The following is a 22,374-nucleotide window of genomic DNA, read 5'->3' on the forward strand; positions in this document are numbered from 1 at the left end:
AAACTGGAGTTGGAAATTCAAGGCATCTTTGTAGTGAAACGTGGGAGGAGCAGGAGCCAGAGGTCAAGAAGGAAATTCATAGCAAACAGAACTGGATGCCTCAGACTTCTTAGGAGACAAATTAAACAAGAGAAATACAGATGGCCTTGAAGATGGTCAAGGCATTAAGATGGTCGAGGCCTGAAGAAGCATTAAGTTGCTACTGCCAGTCAGAATTGCAAGTAATGCCTGCGCCTGAAGAGTTTGTGGTATGTCTAGTATTGGAACCTACCAAGCTCTAGTAAAGCGATGTTTCCAGGACTAATTATGCACCAATGTGGAAAATCCTTGGCAGAATTATGGCTGTTGAGAAACATGGCTGTTCTTGTTGTAGCTTAGTTGGGGAAAGTGGCTGTTCCGTGACAGGTATATTTCACAAGCGCTTTTTCATATGCTGTATGCAAAGACTACCCAGTCAGTTTTCTGTATTGAGAAGTTGCATACTAACAGTTACAGCATGAATGGATTTGAGATCTTACAAAACTAAGCATGCCTCCTTCTCTTCTCCAGAAAAATACCATCTTGAGTTATTGTTGAGGAAAGCTGGTGCTCAGAAGTGTTTTGTATTGCTGCTTTGACTCCTGTGGTCTTTCTCTTCAAAAAGGCAACAACTGTTCCCATTATGTGGTGACCAGGATAGATTTATGTTCTGGGAAAACTCAGTGGGAAAGGAGTCCCAGAGACTCTTCACTTTCACAGGCAAGTGCTGAGAAATTGATCTGGGAAGTCCCATAGGCAATTTGGACAGAAGAAACGCTTAATACTAAAAAGCACCAGAAGTGCTTTTTATCAGCTTTGGCTGATACACCAGCTGTGTCCATTTCTTGAGATGAACGACCTCAAAATGGTGATACATATGCTGTTAACTTCTAGACTGGATTACTGCAATGTACTCTGTGGGGCTGCCTTTGTACGTAGTCCGGAAACTGCAGTTGGTCCAGAACGTGGCGACCAGGTTGGTCTCTGGGTCATCTAGGAGAGACCATATTACTCCTTTGTTGAAAGAACTACACTGGCTGCCGATACATTTCCGGGCAAAATACAAGGTGCTGGTTATTACCTATAAAGCCCTAAACAGCTTAGGCCCTGGGTATTTAAGAGAATGTCATCTTCACCATGAGCCCCACTGCATCTTAAGAACATCTGGAGAGGTTTGTCTGCAGTTACTGCCAACTCATTTATTTATTTTTTAACTTTTTATATCCCACTTTTCCTCCAAGGAGCCTCCAGAGCAGTGTACTACATACTTAAATTTCTCACAACCCTGGGAAGTAGGTTAGGCTGAGAGAGAAGTGACTGGCCCAGAGTCACCCAGCAAGTATCATGGCTGATTGGGGATTTGAACATGGGTCTCCCTGGTCCTAGTCCAGCACGCTAACCACTACACCACACTGGCAGCTACTTGGAAACAGGCCTTCTCCATTGCTGCCCCTGGACTTTGGAATGCCTGTTGAAATAAGAGCCTCCCCATTGCTGACAACTTCTTAAAAGGCACTGAAGATGAATTTTTTCACCCAGGCTTTTAGTTGGATTTATAATTTTTTTAAAAAAATTAATACTGGGTTTTAGATATTTTTAATGTTTTATATGTTTTTAATTGTAAACTGCCCAGAGATGTCAGTTTGGGGCAGTATAAAAATATTTTAAATAAATAAAAATGATTTGTTGATGATGCATTATCATGTTTTATTATTTAAAAAGTAGTTTGATCTATATTAAATCCTCTTATGCATACCTTTGCAACTCACTGGCTGAAACCAGCACCATCTAGTTTATACAGATGTCCTTAACTTCAGGTTCTTTTTTAAGCAGAAGAAGAAAGAGATGAAAGGGAGCTCCTTTTATAAAGCATCTACTTTGGAAGTATAATAAATTATCCAAGCAGATAAATGGGAAATTCAACAAATAAATTTATGCTGAAAGTAGATCTTGAATTTTTGTGGAATGAAGTGCAGAATATAATCACAACTTTGGCCAACATTCCAGCATTTCAGTGAAACTTAAATCTGAAAATTAACTTGTGTGCAGCTTGGCTGCAAAAAAGGTTCCACTTGTCATTTCAAGCCACTTGCTTACTCTTAACTTAATTACTTGATTCCAAAGATCTGCTTGCATATGGGCTGTTCATTAATTTTTCCCCACACAATGCACCTTGGCTGGAGCTAGGGATCTGCATGAATCACGATTTGTGACACACACCCTGCACCTTTTAAAAGGGAGGAGAACAGGTGCATATCTGCTCCTCTGACACTTCCTGAATTGGCAGTGCTCCTCCCAGCTATCTGCATGTGCTGGCAGTGGTCTCCCCCAACTGTCTATGCACACCGGCTTCACGCTGGGGGAGAGCACCGCCAGTGTATGCAGAGAGCTAGGAGGAGCACCACCAATTCAGGAAGTGGCAAGCGGCGGAGGAGCGGATATGCACCTGCTCTCCCTTTTAAAGGTGCAGGGGTTGTGTCACGAATCTCTATTCGTGCACATCCCTAGTTGAAGCTCCCTCAGAAGTTGCTCCAGAGAGTCATGCACCCTGGACAACTTGCAGTATGGTGTAGAAAGCTGTAGCTGAGCATAAGAACAGCCCTGCTGCATCAGGCTCAAGGCCCATCTAGTCCAGCATCCTGTTTCACACAGTGGTCCACCAGATGCCATTGGAAGCCCACAGGTAGGAGTTGAGGGCATGCTCTCTCTCTTGCTGTTACTCCCCTGCAACTGGTATTCAGAGGCATCCTGCCTCTGAGGCTGGAGGCAGCCTATAGCCCCCCAACTAGTATTAAAACTAGGATTAAAATATTAAAATCAGATAATGTAGATTTCAACACTTTAAAATGTTTCCATTATTTCTGCATTGTTTTATAAACCAATCTGTACTGTAAAACCTTATAGATGTTTGCCCATCCTCAAAGTGTTCAACTTGTTTGAGGATAATACCTTGGGGGATAGTTCACATCTTACAATGTTTTTTCCCCTGTTTCTGTTATGAACAACCATTGAATTTGTTACGATTTTTAGAAAAAGGGCAGAAGTTACATTTCCAGTAGAAAACAGAACCCCCAAACTCCTGAATATCAATCTTTTAAAATACAAACATGAAATTAGAAATTCACGTCCAGAAATGTTTGCAGTCCATCCTAAAGGAACTAAGTGCAGCATGTGAGATTCCTAAATGATCATTTCATGGCATAAAAACAGTTCAAAATTGTAAATAAAAGCCCGCAAAAACAGGTGTCTTGAGGGTCTTTTAAAAAGCAATCAGATGATTTAACAGGGAGCATATTCCAAAGCCTGGGGCAGCCACAGAGAAGGTCCAATCCCAAGTTGCCACCAAACAAGCCAGTGGCAACTATAACCAGACCTCCCCAGATGATCTTAATAGGTGGCAGAGTTCATGACAAAGAAGGCACTCTCTTAAGCACCCTGGACCAAAGCCACTCAAGACTTTACAGGTAATAAGCAACACTTTGTATTTCACTCAGGAACATATCGGCAGTCTTGTAGTCCTTTTAAAATTGGTGTGTTATGGTCCCTTTGGGTTGTCCCAGAGCCCGAGCTGGCTGCCTCATTCTATACCAATTGTAGTTTATGGACTACATACAAAGGCAGCTCCTTGTAGAGTACCTTACAGTAGTCAAGCCCGGAGGCAACTAGCATATGTACCACTGTTTTAAGGTCATTTGCCTCCAGAAATGGCCATGGTCTGATTTCCTATGTTATGAGCAGATAGCTTTTGAGACAGGGGTTGTTAGCAAATTTAGAAGCTCTAAATTCCACAGCAAAGCTGATGGATACAGTGATGACAATGCTGGTTAAACTAATTTTAGACTATTTTTGAAAACGTTGCTGTGGTGTGTTGCTTTTAAACCACCAGAGGGCACTGCTGTATAAGTTCTGTTTTACTGCAGTTGAACAACAGCTAGTTCTCAAATGGGAAAAGGAAACATGAATTAAATAAACTGATTGACAGTTTGACAGTTAATTATTGTGCAACTCTCTCCCTGGTGAGATCAGTCAGGTTCCCTCCTTGCCTACCGCCCAGTGGATTGTTAAAAAATGTATACAGACTGTCTCTTGGGGATTTGTTTCATTGTTGCTTTGCCTATAGTCACATGTATCTGTTGTGTGTTTTGAGTGTATATCCTTTTAATTTGCGCAAAGTTTTATTTGAAATCGTATACTGCCTTGAATGCACTTTTGTGCAGAAAGGCCGTTTATGAATAATATTAAACAAAAGGATATTTGAACAGGGGAAAATGAAGTTGGTTGAAATGTTAATGTGTAACAGTTTTGCAAAGAGTCAAAGCAGAATGAGAGGAGCAGAATAGAGGTGTCAGTATTTTGATTCCACCTACTGGCACACAATTTGAGGGCAGGTGCCTTATAGATAAAAATTACATGTGCTGCTATTTATACTGGGCAGCATCCAGACTAGTTAGTCATGATTAAGCAGTATTGAAATCACTGGAACCAGTTAGTCACAACTAACATTGATTTCAATGGTGTTTAGTCATAACTAACTAGTCTGGATGCTGGCCTTTATTTAATTCATGTATACCTTGCTTTTCAACACACACACACTCACACCCAATGCACAGGATGCTGCAGAAGAAAAGGGGATTGCTCCCTTGTTCCACTCCTGCAAATCTTGGGGTAGATGCTGCCCAATCCTTTTAGTCAGACTTCTAAACCATAAGGTGGGTGCCAGGTGAACCTCTGTGGGGAGGGAATTTCACAGTGGAAGCTCTACCATCATAGACACTATGGTTAAAATCCACCTGTTAATCTAAATAATTGTCATTTTAAAAAAAACACCCAACCAAGCAGCAGATATTTCAGCAGAACTGTCATGTTTGTGTAAAAATAAAAATCAGAATATAGAAACTGTGCATGGATGGGCCATTCCACGACTTTGTAAAGGTTCAGTTACACTGACCTGAATGGGAATAAACTCTGTATGTTAACTTACTGCATTTGTATTCTCTCTCTCTCTCTCTCTCTCTCTCTCTCTCTCTCTCTCTCTCTCTCTCGGAGCTGAGTAGCAGCATGCAAAAATTACATTTTTATCTTGCTGTCATGTTGCTTAGATACAAAAAGTGACTGGGCCATGGTAAATCAGTGAGGTTTATAGGGATCTGGACTACTCTTGCTGGTTATCAGCAGTATATATGACACAGATGCTCTGAAAATAGCCCTTCATTTAGACTAGAGGCAAGATGTAGTTTTCCTGTTAAATACAGGCTTGATCCTGAAGTACAAACATAACCAAGGCAAATGCTACTTATTGTGTATATTTTGGTTTTTAAAAACCCAACATAACAGATTTTGTCCACGACCATCTCCTCTCTCTGCCATCAGAAAATAATCCATAGAAATTCTGTATTGTTAATGAAACTGCGTTGAGGGTGATTGGTTGGCACCCCCAGTTTGGGTGAATGTGGGGAATTTAGCTCAAAAGATGAGACAATTCCAAGCAGTCTTAAGTTGTGCAAGTGTATGAACTCAAGAAAATCAGCTTGAGAGCTTTTAATTAAATCAAAAAGGAGTTTATTGAAAGAAAAATCAAAGTAGTAAGACGAAGTTACTAGGTGGTCCTAACATAAAAGCAATACAAATATGTTTTAAAACAGACTATTAGCTTGAAGGTCCAAATTATGTGTAAATTTCCAGGTGGGCTAGAGAGAGAGAGAGAGTTAGTTCAAGATAGTGGGGGTAAGGTTTCAGAAATAAGAGAAAGAGATGGATTCAAACTTGAAGGAGCTGGGCAAGAGGTTATATCACCCATCCTCATGAAGATCTGACTTGGGCAGCTAGAGACTAGAATCCATCCATGGAGGCAAAGTGGGGAGCAGGCGAATTGAAGAAATTAGTGGGGTTCCTCATGAAGAGAGTTCCAGCGTGAGGCCAGCTGGATAGTTTGGCAGGGGGACCAATCTAAAACCAGGCACAATGAGCTGAGCCCAGTGTGAGGGCAGCAAATTGTAGGGATGCACACGGAACCGTGGAGCTGCGGTCTGGCACAGGTGTGGAGGGCTCTTTAAGGGCGGGGGAGGGTGTACTTTAACTCCCCCCCTCCGCCGTGTTTCCCCTGCCAGTGTGTTCATTTTTATAAGCTCTTGGGGCAGCAGGATACCTCCCTGCCGCCTCTTCCCCCAGTCATCAGCAAAAGCCTTTTGCGCGTGCGCACGTTGTGCGCGCACATCACATCTCCGTGTCAAGATTAATACCCCTGCAGCAATCAGCCCCTCCTTTACCCTAAAGAGTGAACCGGAAGTGAACCCTGTCCTGTCTGTCAGGCAGTGACCTCTGGGGATCAGCCACTCAGTACACGGTTACTGGGACATAGAGGGCCTGGTGGCAGGAAGTGAAAGGGGTCTTTGTTCTCAGAAGGAGCCAAGAGGACGATAAGAGAAGATAGGGAGCAGGCTTAATGAGCACCAGCCATGAAGTCTTGCTGCCTCATGGCCAACAGCCAGCCTGGAGATTTCTCTCATGGAAGGACATCTGCAGATCCTTGAGACACAGGATTGCAGAAAGCTTTAATTGTCTCCTGGAGTTTGGGGTGAGTTCAAGGAGAAAGGAAGCCAAGGGCTTTTTGGCTTCAGAAAGACTTAGACAGGAAATAGTGTGATAGCTAGCTTGCATTAGACTTTCCTTTTTTGCTTTGCAAATCCTTACACCCGGTCTATTGTGCTTTATTTGTAATGTAACCTTCTAAGAAACCCTAGTCTGAGCCCTTTTTATCCAACCAGGGCTTTGTAGAAGTTCCTGTACCCTGTAAAGGGGCTTGTAAAGGTTCCTTGCAACTGGGGGTGCTTTTTGAATCATCCTTAACTGGGTAAGAACTATTTTAAAGCATGCCACTCCAAATACCAGCTGGAGTGCTTTTTGAAGTATTCTTGCAAGTACTGAGTGTTTCTTTTTACCTGTAAATCAAAGCTGAGAGAGCCACAGACTGAAGCAGTCTGTAGTATTTTGAATAAAGTTTCTCTTTTTGTTGTTTGTATTTCACCTGCCTCTGAGTGGATTTTTAACTCAGGAAAAGGGGTTTTTACTCTGGTGCAGACAATGATAATTGTTCAGCAGCCTACCAAGTTTGCTCTTCACATGTAGACTGCAAGTGGAAAGTTTTCTGTATTTTTCCATTGGTAAACAAAGGAGAGTTTCCCTGGAATTTCACCCACACCAGGGAGGGATTAAACTCTGTTAAAAGTGTACATGATGGCAGCAATTACCAAAGGGACAGTTTTAAATTTTAAAGGAATAGTCTTTGTTGAGAAAAACATGGAGGGAATGAATCAGCATCCCCCCACCCAGGCTTGCTCTGAGACAAAGGCTGGGCTTAAATCTACTATTAGCCACAACCTCTCACACCCAATACTAGCCAGCTTTAAAAACAAACTTTACAAGTACTGCCTCATTCATGGAACAAGGCTATTATTGGGTTAAAGAGGTGATAAACTTGACACAGAAAACAATTAGCACTTCTAAGGTGCTCAGAGGACAAAAAAGCTACTATGCAAATGGCTTGTGTGTGTGGTTTAAAAGGCTTGTTTCTTTCTTACTCATTGGGAACCTTGATTTTAAACCCCTCCTAAGAATGCCACTGAGTAATTATTTCCACTCTCCTTAACTTGCTGTACCACTTTAAGTTGCACAGCAGGGAAATGCTTGACTAACAAGCAGAAGGCTGCCAGTTCGAATCCCCAATGGTACTATATCAGGCAGCAGCAATATAGGAAGATGCTGAAAGGTATCATCTCATACTGCACGGGAGGAAGCAATGGCAAACCCCTCCTGTGCATAGGCGAAACTAGGGTGGGGTAGCCAGGGCATGTGCCCTAGGTGCCACAGAGGGGGCACCAGTGCCATGCTGTCCCCACCCCCTCCCCAATTCACAGATTTTTTTAAAAAAGTAAAACTACCTGTAGACTCTTCAGGGGGCTTCCTAAAGGCTGCTGGGGGGGGGGAGTCTGCAAAGGTTCCCCCTCTCCTGACCGGCCTCTTAGATCACCGTCGCAGCCGGTCCTGGGCTGATTTTCAGGCCTGTTCGGGCCTACAAACATCACTGCAGAGGCCATTTTGAAGGTCGCTGCACATGCTGAAAATACCACTGTGAGGCCTGGCAAGGCATAGGACCTCACAGGGACCATTTGAGCATGTGTGGCGGGGCCTTTTAAGCATGTGTGGCCTTTTAAATTTTTTTTAAAAGGCTGCTGAAAACAAAAATGGCCACCGCACATGCTCAAATGGCCTCTGTGAGTCTAGATTTCCCCCTGATCTAGGGAGTCAGAAGAATGCAAAGTTGTTGGCAAGGGACCCAAGCATTTAGAAACCAGATACAAATGGCACAAAAGTAAGTGGACAAAACATCCCTTTAAAAGACATTGTTGGTTTAATACCTTGTAAGCTGGCAAAACTGAAGGGTGGAGGGAGAGGCAAGGAATAAAATGGAAATGCTGTTTAATTCTCTATACAGAGCTCTATCTTTACCTGCATATTTGTCAAGCAATCTGATTATAAGGTTTGTGGGATTTCAAACTTGGAAAGTGCCTGCCTTTAACTTGTGTAGTGCTTTAAAAAAAAAAACAACCTGTTGTAAGAATTCACACCCAGAAATGTTGCATTTGCAATGTATTGCCATCCCTGTGTTGTGCAGTCTTACCATACTGAGAAATGGCTTGTCTTTTGAGATAAGTGGTTAACGTGCTGTAGATTATTCCCTTCAGTTTAGCTGAGTTGTACTCGAGTTTGTAATGCTATGAAGGTGGCTAGTGTCCTCCATCCAATACAGACTATCACAGGCCATATGCTCTTACTACCTTAGTATCTGTCACAGTGACAGAAAGGAAATGGAATATGTGTGCAATAGAATTGGAGTTTTTTGTTTTGTTTTTACCTTTAGACCCAGGAATTTGCGTATCTAGGGAAAATAGCGCCTAGGGCAAGCACTGAAATTGCACCCCTATCCAAACAGGGATGATGGGACTTGTAGTCAACAATATCTGGAAATCCCTGTTAAAAGGAACACTATACCATCTAGACACAGTTGTTGATCAAAACCTGAAAACATGAGCCATCTCTGTTAAAGACTTACAGTCAGGAGTTATGTGAGGATTCCAAGTGTCATTTTCTCTGTCTCATCTCATGCTTTAAAAAAAAAAACATGACTTTGTCCTAGAGGATCACCTGCCCAAATAGCCACTAGCAAAATAGGGGAAGAAGAAGGTGGTGAGTGGGGGGGTGGGATCTATAAACCAGTGAATGATTCCTGCCAGCCTTTGTCTTGTGATGACTGTTGGCTCATGATGTGCATTCACCACACTAGTGCTTACTTTGACACCAGGAGGGAGGAGGATACATCAGTTTGCCACACTAGACAGAGGAATTTGCAACAGGAGCAGACAGCCAAGTTCTGCCAGGGCCAAACCCAGCCCCTGCCAGACTAAGAAATCGTTGTAATTTGCCCCTTCCTGTCACAAGCAGTGTGCTGTTCTTTTATTATTGACTCTAAATCTCAGATATCCCAGTCATGGATGGAAAATTCAGGGTCAATTTACAAGAGACACCTTTTCTACATGGAAGTTTCTTCTGTGCAGGTGTTGTGCAGAAATCTATGTGGAGTGATCAATACATATGTATCTATTCCACCAGGGGCATAGCAAGGTTGGAATGGGCCAAGATGATATTTAAAAATGGGCCCCCAGACCCTCAAAGTCCAGGGCCCCCAAGGATTTAAGTCTGATATTTCAAAATAAGTATGCTGCCTGGAAATACATTTCACTGAATACACACATGCACACTTCACAGTATATAGTGATATACATTGAGTACTATATATCTGTGCTACTTTTAATGCCTAGAACACACTAGAAACACTAATTATTAAAATGGCCCCCTTGCTGAGGATTAGCAAAGGAGACTTTCCACCATGGAGTGTGAGCCTATGTATGTTTTCTCAGAATTCTGAACAAATTCAGTAAAGTTTGATTCCAGGAGGTTTCACACAAGGCTTTTAAAGCCCTTTAACACACACCTCCTCTGGAATGGAGGTGCTGCATTCACATGTTGGCTAGATTTACCCTGAAGTCCCTTTGAGTTATTGGGGAGCAGTTCACAGACAAGAAAAATAAAATAAAATAAAAGCACAACACATGCTTCACAGTTGTCACTCAGACCTTCTGGGTTGCAAAACAACTTGAACATAAGTGCATTTATAAATGAATGAATGAAGGAAGGAATAAATAAATAAATATAATATTGTTCCAGAAGTTTTTGTAATTTTCTGCCATGAAACAAGCCACTTATAGGCTTTTTAGGCAGTTTTTGTTTTTAAAGATAGCAAATTTTCCATTCTGTTTTAAATTAAATATTCAGAGGCTTCTCATGCTCCCCCACATACCCCATATCAAAGCCCTATGGCAAGCAGATCCCTATATATGGGTGGGGGTAACCACAAAAATAAATTCCCATTCTACCTGGCAAAAGCTGTGCTAGATGGTCTGGGCAGAGGATCTTCTGCAGCAGAGAACTCTGCCTGCCTGCCTCCTGGCTTGCTTGGGGCCTGCCGAGTTCAAGCTTCAGGGAGGCCTGCACAGAGGCCTCTCTGTAAGCCCCGCCCACCCACCAATCAGCTGAGAGGCAGGGAGAGAAGAGCTCTGCAGTTTGCAGGCCGATCCTAGGCCAGAGGGCAAGACAAGCAGGACGGCAAGTGGCTAAGGGACCCTGGGGCTGGGCAGGTGGGCAGTGGGGGGGGGGCAGGCACTGGCATGGCACCCCCCTCAATGGTGCCTAGGGCACATGCCCTGGCTGCTCCCTCCAATTACGCCCATGGGAACTTGAGAGGATGGGGCAGGGGCAACCTTTTACCAAACCTTTGCAATGTGGAGGAGACAGAAAATTGGTGACAGCAGTGCAGGGTAGATTATTGTTATAAATTCTTTCTCTCTCACTCACACACACATACCATTTTTCTGATTTGAATATCATACTGTTATGCTCTTCTGTGGTTAGTTGCAACTTCCACCTTCTTCCTGATCAGGCTGCTGGATCCAAGCCTATTGTAAGCTCCTGGATAATTTCAGATTGTTTGGAGCTCCTAGGATTTCCCATTGCAACCATCTCCCTTTAAGGCAAAAGCTGTTTGGGCAGAAAAAAAACTATCTCTGATTTTCTTGGAGGCAGCAACCTGTAGTGAGGTGTGCTGAGGTGGCAGAACATTTGCTAAAGAGAGCCTTCACTGCTTAGCTCTATGGAGGCATGCCCAGCACATGGATGTGCTGTGTTTCCTTGAGAAGGCAACCGGCACATATGTGCCACATGTGTGGTTGTATGTGTGTGTTGCTTACAACCTGTTTCTCCTGAAAGTGTCTGAACTTGTATTTTTGAGCTGATATTATGGTAAAGTTATCTGAAACAGTTATCTGTTTGGACAGAGGCGCAATTTCAGTGCTTGCCGTAGGCGCTATTTTCCCTAGATACACCTCTGCGTATTCTACCAAAGAAAAACTACAGGGCTCTGTGGGTGCCAGGAGTCAAAATGGACTTGATGGCACACTTTACCTTACCTAACTTGCTGTAGTAGTTCATACATTTTTAGGTTGATGGTATGAGAACTGTTAAAATGAGGAAATGAATTAATTCACTTTCTCTCCCAATACAACCTGTAAGAAACAAACTGGATGGGATGGCGGCAGCCTCACACATTTAAACATGAAACTGCTGCAGTCACCTAGGGTAAGTGGATCTGGCAGGGTCCTCCCTGCAGCTTATCTCCCAAAGTGCTTCTCTCCTCAGCTGTGCCTGCACCTGTGTGTCTTCTCCCCCCACCCTACCTGTTAAAAGGTAGGTGGAGGAGCAAGTAATTTTGCACACAAAAGGAGCTGGAAAGGGATAGGGCCCATTGCCTGCCTTAATGCAGCTCCCACAGCTGCTTTTCCTAAGGTGGGGAAAAAAGACTTAAGTCATCTTCTGTGAAACATCATACTTGATCTCTTAGTAAGTTTAGCTGCCTTATTTAGCTGAATACTGGTTGTTAACTCAAGGTTGCTATCACAAAAGGTCTAACACAAAGTAACCCAAACATTTAGCAACAATCAGAGAGAGAAAGTACATACCTGTGTATGTGTTACATAAAGAAATGGGAGATGAAAACAGACATTGGAGCAAAGTGACTAGAAAAGCAACCATTTGTCAGAAACAAATACATACACACTCCTTGAATGTTACTGACCTATTTTAGGATTTTTGGCAAAGTTGAATACAGATTGCTTCACGGTACATTATTATGTGAATAGGTCGTGGGAGAAGGGGCCATCTGATCTAATGTTTTATAATGTGTTGAACGAGAGTCAACTCCTGCACACCATAGCATTCCCAAAGAATATTTAGGCTGCAATCCTATACACATTTGCTTGGGAGGAAGCCCTATCAAACTCCAGGGACTTACCTTTGAAAATGCATGCATAGCATTGCCTTGTAAGAGACCACCAAGATACACTTAGATAATTTTGGGGCCTGGACCTAAAGACCTTTGGAGGCCCCTGTCCCACTGCAGGTTAAGCATCATCCCCCTACAAACACAGTATTTTTAACCCATGGAATATATTTATGCAAATATGTATTAGCAGAAACATTTCAACATATTTCCATCCCATGTATTTCTTTCCCCACTTCAAGCACCCAGCACAGGTCATAATCACACTCGGCCGCCTGGCGCTGTACAGGGCAGCAGCAACCACATCACACTCTAAAGAGGATTTGGGGAGTGTAGTGGCCCTGGACTCTGGTCCCAAAGTCCAGGGGTTAGAGCACCACTGGAGACCACAGCCCAATCCTTTGCAGTTTGGTGTCAGAAAGTCCATTTTTCAATGGAGCGGGGTGCTAACCACATAAGACAGGCTTCCCCAACCTGCAGCCCTCCAGATGTTGCTGAACTACAACTCCCAGCATCTCTGGCCACAATTTATTGGCTGGGTATGCTGGGAGTTGTAGTTCAGCAACATCTGGAGGGCCACAGGTTGGGGAAGCCTGACATAAGATAAAGCTGGAAGGCTGCAACTCTATGTGCCCTTTCTTGAGAGTAAGCTCTGCTGAGCCAGAGGGTCTTACATCAGGCTGGATGCTTCAACTGGTAAAAGATGCTGGTGGCAGTTCTTTCATTCTTTGTTAATGTATATAATTTCAATTGACTGATGTGGCATTTACCGAAACAGGTTTCCATCTCTTTTGGAGATATACTGCATATGCTGACTATAACTAAAGATAATCATTTTCCTTCAAAATAAACAGCAGCCCCTCTTCCTTTTCCATATTAAAGTCAATTTTGTTTTCCAAAGCATATCTAAACCACTTTGCTGCAAGTTGCAGACTGCTTCAACTTGATATACCCGTTTCTCAACCTAGAGGCTAGATTGATTGATTGTAAACAGGTGAAGATATAACAGCCTAAATCAGTCCTGCACTATAAACCAACTTGGTGAGTTTATACTACATTCTACACTTTCATTTAAGAAAGGTCCCATCTGTAACTAAGAAAACAAAGGTGTACAGAACAGGCTCCTTATGGAGGTTTTATCCTGCATGGCCTAATTTCCCAAACTGCAAAAAAAAAAAATTATTTATTTGATTTCTATACCACCCTTCCAGAAAAGGCTCAGGGCAGTTTACATTAAAAAACAAAACAATTAAAATAAATTCACAGTTAAAAACAGACTATAAAACACCATAAAACAATCTACAGTTAAAACTTTAACACAGTTTAAAACCCCAGAAAACCAGGTTACAAGACGTTAAAAACAATTGCAACATTTTAAAACCCAGGCCAAACAGATAGGCCTTGAGGGCTCTCTTGAAGGCCAATAATGAATTCAAATTACAGATTTCTGCAGGGAGTGCATTCCACAGTCCAGGAGCAGCTACAGAGAAGGCCTGCCTCTGAGTCACCACCAGACGTACCGGTGGTAACTGAAGATGGACCTCCTCAAATGACCTTAATGTGCGATGGGCATTATGCAGAAGAAGGCACAATCTAAGGTAAACTGGACATAAGCCATTCAGGGCTTTAAAGATAATAACCAGCACTTTGTATTTTGCCTGAGACATATCAGCAGCCAGTGCAACTGTTTCAAAACAGGCCTCTCCGGTTTGCCCCAGAGACCAATCTGGCTGCCGCATTTTGAACGAACTGAAGTTTCCAAACTACATACAAAAGTAGCCCCATGTAGAGCACATTGCAATAGTCAAGCCTGGAGGTTACTAGCTGATGCACCACTGTTTTGTGGTTGTCCTCTTCAAGGGATGGACGCAGCTGTTGAATCAGCCGAAGCTGATAGAAAGCACTTCTGGCCATAGCCTCCACCTTAGATACCAGGGTGAGGCCTCGGACCAGGAGTATCCCGAAGCTGTTAACCTGGTCCTTCCGGGGGAGTGTAACCTCTTCCAGCACAGGGAGATCTAACTCATCCCTCAGATTCTGAGCCCCTACAATGAGCACCTCCATCTTGCTTGGATTCAGTTTCAATTTGTTATCCTTCATCCAGCCCATTACTGCCTGTAGGCAGGCATTTATGGGATGAACACCATTTCCTGATGATGAAGATGAAAAGGAGAAGTAGATTTGGGTGTCATCAGCATACTGATAATACCCAGCACCAAACCTGATGACCTCACCCAGCAGTTTCAGATAGATATTAAAAAGCATTGGTGACAGAATGGAGCTCTGAGGGGCTCTATATAACAGCACCCATGTTGAGGAGCAACTGTTACCAAGCTCCACCATCTGGAATCTACCCAAGAGATAGGAGCGGAATGACTGCAAAGCAGTGCCCCCTATCCCCAACTCCCCCAGGTGATCCAGAAGGATACCATGGTCGATGGTATCGAATGCCGCTGAGAGATCCAGAAGAACCAGCAGAGTCATACTCCCTCTGTCAGATTCCCGGTAAAGGTCATCTATCAGGCCGACCAAGGCTGTCTCAACCCCATAGCCAGCTCTAAAGCCAGTTTGAAATGGGCCTAGATAATCAGTTTCCTCCCAAACTGCCTGGAGCTGGTCAGCCACCACCCTTTCAATCACCTTGCCCAAACAAGGGAGATTGGAGATTGGCCTGTAACTATCCATCGCTAAGGGAAGGCTTCTTAAGGGATGGCTTCTTAAGGAGCGGTCTAACCATTGCCTCCTTCAGACAAGGATGCACCCTACCCTCCCTCAGTGATGCATTTATGATATTAACTAGGCCATCTCTAACCATCTTCCTGCTAGATCAAAGCAGCCAAGTCAGGCAAGGATCCAGAGAACAAGTGGTAGGCCACCCCACCCCAAGCAGCTTGTCCACATCCTCAGGAGTCTCAGATTGAAACTGATCCAATCGAATACTGCAACAAGGATTGCTGAACACCTCCTCCATAGACAATAATTAAAACTAATTGTTGCATTCTATCCTTGCTACAGGAAGGGATGTAAAAAAAAAATCTCTCTAGCTAGTGACAACCATAAATTTCACCACTTGCATCAGCGATATAGGAAGATGATGAAAGGCATCATCTCATGCTGCATGGGAGATGGCAATGGTAAACCCCTCCTGTATTCTACCAAAGACAACCACAGGGCTCTGTGGACGCCAGGAGTCGAAACTGACTTGACGGCACACTTTATCTTACCTTTAATAGCTGCCACCACTGCTCTTTGTTTATATAACTCAAAAAGCAAGAGCTGAGATGTGTAGACCAGTGCTGAATTTCAACCATTATGCAATCTTGACTGTAGGTTTCTTTTGGTTCTTCCTAGCAGCTTAAAGCTTGTGGGATAAATGTTGTTTTAAAGCTTGTGGGATAAATGTTGTTTTAATAAAACTTTGATTAGATTTCCATTATAAACATACAAACACACACACAAAATGGTCCCCACTTACCTACATTATTTGTGACTAGGTCAATTCAATGAATCTATCTATTACAGAACTTTAAAAAACCTTCACAGCTTTCATCCCCTAATCAGTGAGCAATATTGTAGAAGAAAGGGATAATGTTGCAAAATGAGTCTTTTTGCATCTCCTGAGTTCTTTATGAATTTCTGTGGCAGGCATCCTCTAGTTATGCTGGATTCAAATTATCAAGTAAAATTCTCTTAATGTATTGTACTTCCTCAAGGACATGAGCACATGTTGTGAACAAATTGGTGGGATTGAGACCAGCTCTGTGGGCCCAAAAAGCTAAATGCAGGCCTGTGTCTGAAATTGCTGGTTTGCAGGAAACTCGTGTGTGAACTTTGGTTCTGCTGGCTAAAGTAACTGAATGGAATTGTCCATTCTGTAGGCAAGGCCTACAAGAGGAGAAAACTCACCCCTCCTCTTCTCAGTGAAGCTCTTTATACATTGTGCTATGCTAATGTCAATCATGAGAGCTAGCTTGAAACTTGCTAAGAGAATCATATTCAGAATGTCTTAGGAAACTGCACATATAGATATCAGTACCTACATATTTTAGGGGCACATATTATTCACATAATTAGCTGCTAACCTCTTTGCATGCTCTCTCTTAATAACATTTTTTGAGACTGGAAGGCACTAAACCAAGTTTTGAGAGTGACCACAGGCCGGTCAAGCTGGGCATAAACAGGAATGTTTCCATCTGGATTAAACAAACAATGTCAAGCCTGGAATCGACCATGAAAGGCTCTTGACCAGCTATGGTAGAATAGAGTCAAGGATGGGAGACCAGGATGTTTACAATAGGATGGAGACATGGAGGAACTGATGACTGTCTTTGATTTGAAATATGACAAAAGGCTTGAGGAGAGGTTATAAAAGGGACATACATACCCCTCCCAGAAAAAGGAGAACAAGCAAGAGGGGAAAACATACTCAGACTCCAGGAAGAGTAGTACTTGAGCCCTATCCAGGGAGACACGTGCTCCTGCCCCTTGGGATAGTATATGAGCCTTAAAGGCAAACCTGTGCCTCTTGGATTGCATAGCATTCGTCTCCCCCACATAGACTGCCACTCCTGCATTTTTACCTACATTGCCTGGGCAGTCACAGTCTCCCTGCAGATCCTCAAGGCCTCCTGAGGACTACAGACAGTGCTGACCAGCAAATATTTATCTACAAGAAATGCCTTCAGACCAGCCCTTCAGAACTAACTTACCTTTCCCACTTTGTTCTCCCTTTCCCCCCACTGTGAAATCTCTTCTTTCCCTGCTTGCAAGAAAGATCTAGCCGCATACTTATCCCAGCCTGTTCTCTTCATTGCTTCCTTCCTTCTCTCCCTGCCCCATCCCTCTGCTTCTCTCTCCTCTGCTTTTGGCTCATTATCAATACGTCAGTAATGAGCTCTCAGTCTCCCCCTCTCCTCTCAGCTTCTCGGCTCACAGAATATGCCTCGCTCTTTCTGTCTTTGCTTACACTGTGAATGAAATGTTTGAATTTTTGTAGTGAGAACAGAGAGATATAAAATGAACAGCTGCCTAGGAGACAGGGTTTGCCAGCAGCTTAAGTCAAATATGAACTTGGTTTAAAACTCCTTGCATTGTTAGGGAACTGAAAGTGAATTCCGATTGCTAAGCTTTAATTACAAACCACTCTGTTTTCTGAAGCATTGCCCTACACTAGGAAACATTTGATTGAATTAGCTTACATTTTTGCTCATATGTAATTTTTGCCTCAATAAAGCTTTTAACACTGCAATTGTGTGGTGTGTCTTCTCCCCCCTTCTCTCCTGACTGTTGCATGAACTCAGAAACAGAACCAGGAAGAACCTCTGTTGGCTAGTTGGGAGGGGCTGCTGTTCTGTCTTTCTCCTGAAGGTAGGGTGCCAAAGCCTGCTCACAACACACACATGAACACACCCACCCACCCTTAAAGCTCTTCAACTGTTGTTGGATTGCAATTCCCATAATTCCCAGCTGCAGTTACTTAGCTTGGCCACCCCTGCTATACGGTGCTTAGGCACTTCCAGTACCCCAGCTGCAGCTTCCAGGGAGGAAGTATGGTCATGCCAGCTTCCTAGATCACATAAAACTGTGAATCAGCAGTCAGCCCATCCCTTAAGGCAGGGGTCCCTAATCTATGGCCCTCTAGCTGTTGCTGAACTACAACTCCCATAAGTTGTGGCTCAGGATGATGGGAGTTGTAGTTTAGCAACAGCTGAAGGACCACAGGTTGGGAACCCCTGCCTTAAGGTGCTCTTTTGTTTGGTAAGTAGAATACAAGAATTGCCTGCAGCCCAAATTTCTATTTTAAACTAAAACATGATTTTCTATAGTGGTATTGCTCTGGGTCTTGGTTTCTCTGGGTGAAAAGCCTATATACTGCCCAATGAAAAAGAATGGAAAATCAGATCAGTCTTATACTAGACTTGCAAGGATATGCTGGGATTGTACCTCCTATACTGACCCAGGAAACCCTAACGTTCCTAGAGGAAAGCTATAAAAAGGTGTCAACTTTTGACATGCAAGTCCTGAGGAATCTGCTGGTATTCACATTCAGCTCAGACTATTACCCAAGTCTGCTTAATGCAATATTTCCATTCTATCCTGACCATCCTGACTTGCATCAGAGAACTGCAAGTGAATTATGTTCATGTTCTTCTTGCGGGTAAACTAACCCACAAGCCAACAGCAGCTTATTGACTGCAGGACAATCCTAAAGTGACAAGACAAAAAACAATGGCCAGCTTATTGCTTCTTACAAACTACCCAACAAATTAATACATTATATAGATCACACACAACAGTCTCCATAAAATGTGCACGTTTACACACACACACACACACACACACACACACTTACACACTGCTGATTCACTGCAGCTGGAAGAGCCAGTGGTTTCTTCTAATAGTAGTCTCTTCATAGGCACAGAACTTGACTGGCAATCTTTTGCCTAGATGGCAGCTCCTTTACAACTGATGTCATGAGGCTTCTCTTCAAGACCAGTTTCTATATAGATGCAGATGGTATCTTGCTCTGCCACAGGTTCAAACAAGTGACATCTTCTCTACTTCAATAGCGTCTACCCTTGAGGCTTTCAGGCAGGATCTCTCTCTAACTCTCAAGTGTTCTTCTAGAGTTGTCTCCCTCTCTCCTCCTTGCCATTCTCTCCTCTTCCAGCCACTCTGGCCACATGCCACGTTCCACCCTTCCGAACGGGTCATTCCCTATACAAGGTTCACGATACCTGTTGAACTGTGAATTGTCTGGATATTCTTGGCTTGGAATATCATTCCAACCGTTCACTTCCCAACCTGTAACATGGAACTCTTTATTGCTACTGCTAAGTTACTTCACAGGTTTGTTGTGAGGAAAAAGGCAAGTAACCATGTGGCTAACACTTGCATGAAGGACGCAGATACTAAGCTAAAATAATCTCAAATATGAAGTTTTGAACCAGTCATTTATAGTCTATCTTATGCTAAGCAATTATAATTAGCAATTATGTGATATTTGAAATATGAGTGTTTGCTTATGAGTGTATTTGCTTTAGCACATATTGCTGAATGTCTTTTTATCCATCTGTGACAGCTAAATGGAAATATATATTTATTTTTCAAGAGATGAGCCATTCTTAAAATTCAGGGAGAAAATAAGCAATTCTCAGAATCCAGGATGTATATTACATGCCAGTCCCCACCCATCGCCATTTGAGCCAATGCAGCCCCCTGAGACTCTGATTATGTAGAACAAGTTCTACATAACAGCACCCAACCCAAACTGAAGTCCTGCTCTCTCTGTGCCTGTGTAAGCTGTCGTTTGGGGGCTGGGGACATTCCTCTCTGCCTTCTGCTTTCATTGCTCCTGGATAAAAAAATCGCAGGATCAAGACACATTGTACACATTTGTCTCCCACCCCAATGCACACTCAATAAGTAGGATTAGGAGAAAAAAGCAAGAATATTTGGCAAAAGGAAACTTTAGGAGTACATTATTCTGTAAGTTCATGGCTGTACCAATTTTCAGGCACCTTCTTAAAAAATGATTTTTTTATAGCTCAAAATTTATCCAGATAACTGATGGTACCACTAAGTCAGAGAGGGGTTTTCATCCGGGGCACTTCGAAAGCTCACAGGGTATACACACACGGTATTCTCCCACCTTTTTGGCTCACTAGCATGCTACACCATTGGCTCCTTCTCCAGGAGAGGAGGGGGAGGAGTGTCAGGCATCATTCCTCCTCTCTACGTGATTGGTTGCTTGTGTGCTCAGGCTCGGCCCAGCCTCCCTCAGCCTGACTAACAGGTTTGGAAGCTTGGCTGCAAGGGGAACGCGGACTGATGCTCAGTATTAACATTGCCCTTGCTGCCACGCCTGTCAGTCAGGCTGAGGAAGGGGTGGGCTGAGCCTGAGCACACAACCAACCAGTTATGTAGAGAGGAGGAGGGAGAGGTGGGGTTGGGTTAGGAATGTGTTAGGAGTCCTGGCAATAAGACTCCAGAGGACAGGAGGAGGAAGGAATCTACAGCATAGAATTTTGGCCCTCCTGCAGATGTTTGACTACACAACTCCCATAATTCTATTGACCACTGTGGCTGAGATGATAAGAGTTGTAGTCTAACATCTGGTGGCAGAGGCACTCTTACCCCTGAACTTCGGGGCTGAAGTCCAGGGCCTCCACACACACCCTAGGGGCCCTCAAATCCTCTTTAGTCTGTCCTGTGGTGTGGTTTGTGCCTTCAAGAACCTACATGTTAAAAAATGATGCTTAACTTGCAGCGAGGGAGCCTCCAAAGGCCTTTAGTTCCAGGCTCCAAAATCACCTAGGTGCAGCTCTGACTGGTGGGCCAAAATTATGCAACCCTAGTGAAGAGTTAGGAGTTTGGGTAACTCTTCCTACCCCACAACTGATTCACTTAGCTTGTATTTTATTTCCCACCAACTTTGACAAGATTTAGTTCTGGTGTCACAATTCTTGGCTCCTTATGTGGGGGTTCCTGAGCTGAGGTTTTGAGACAGAAAGCTTACACTTGCTACAAAGGGATCTTTTAAAAATCCTGGTCTAAAATATCAGAGTACACCTCCCTGGTCTCCTAACACTCCCCATGCTGCTACCACTCACTTCATACGTAACACGTTCTGTGCCAGAGGCATGCTGCCCAAGTCCTATTCACCCTCTCAGACACTTTCCTTACTGACTCCTTTACCCTGCCGGATTCATTTCCAATCTGAAGTAATTGGTCTGCAAGCCCTAGTTCTCCATTTCAGCAATCCTGGTTCTACAGACACCGTGTTACGCCATGCCCGTGCCTAAGTGTTTTCCATTTTAGTAGAACTGATGAACACTACCCTTGCTGTCAAGGCATTCGGAATCAATTTCAGGAATGAAACAAAAATAATCTCAGCTCAGTTTCTATGCATTTGCTGGATTCCGTTGTCTTTTCTTGGTTATGAGAAACATTTTTGCTTAAGTGAGGAAATATGTGAACAGCTTCAGCAATCCTCTGATGGTCTTAAATACCAACATGCATATTCTTTGTCAACATTTTGGTAAAAGTGTGTGTGTGGGGGGGGGTATGCATCATTTATTATTTAACATATTTAATACTGCCCAAAACTAATGTGCCTGGATGGTTTACAATAAAAACACTACAAATTAAAACAGAATTAAAACATTAAAACAACAATTTAAAGCACTGTTAAAAACTATTTAAAACTCTAATTAAAAGCCTGGGTGAACAAATGTGTCTTAACAGCCTCTTCAAAAGTTGTCCGAGATGGGGAGGCTCTTATTTCCACAGGGAGTGCATTCCAAAGCCTCAGGGCAGCAACAGAGAAGGCCCATTTAAATCATCACATGTAATGCTGCACTAAGGGTGAGCATGGCAGCCACCTAATGGCGCAGTGGGGAAATGACTTGATTAGCAAGCCAGAGGTTGCCAGTTTGAATCCCCGTTGGTATGTTTCTCAGACTATGGGAAACATCTATATAGGGCAGCAGCGATATAGGAAGGTGCTGAAAGGCATCATCTAATACTGTGTGGGAGGAGGCAATGGTAAGCCCCTCTTGTATTCTACCAAAGAAAAAACACAGGGCTCTGTGGTCGCCAGGAGTCAACACCAACTCTAGGGCACACGTTACCTTTTAAAGGGTGAGCACAGGAGATACTCATTGTATACTCCCAGCAATCCTGTGGAGTATGTAACAGTGGAGTATGTAACACTGAGGCAGAGTTTAACCCAAGGCCACCCAGTAATATCCATGGCTAAGCAAGAATTTAAACCCAGGGCCTCCTTGGTCCAGTTCTAACACTCTATTCATTGTATCACAATGAATGGAATACACTTTCATATATTCAAATTTATTGCTACCATATTTCTCTAAACATCTTTTCAAATGAAATAGTGAACAGATTCT

The sequence above is a fragment of the Hemicordylus capensis genome, chromosome 5 (genome assembly GCF_027244095.1).
Source record: "Hemicordylus capensis ecotype Gifberg chromosome 5, rHemCap1.1.pri, whole genome shotgun sequence".
Classification (NCBI taxonomy): Eukaryota; Metazoa; Chordata; class Lepidosauria; order Squamata; family Cordylidae; genus Hemicordylus; species Hemicordylus capensis.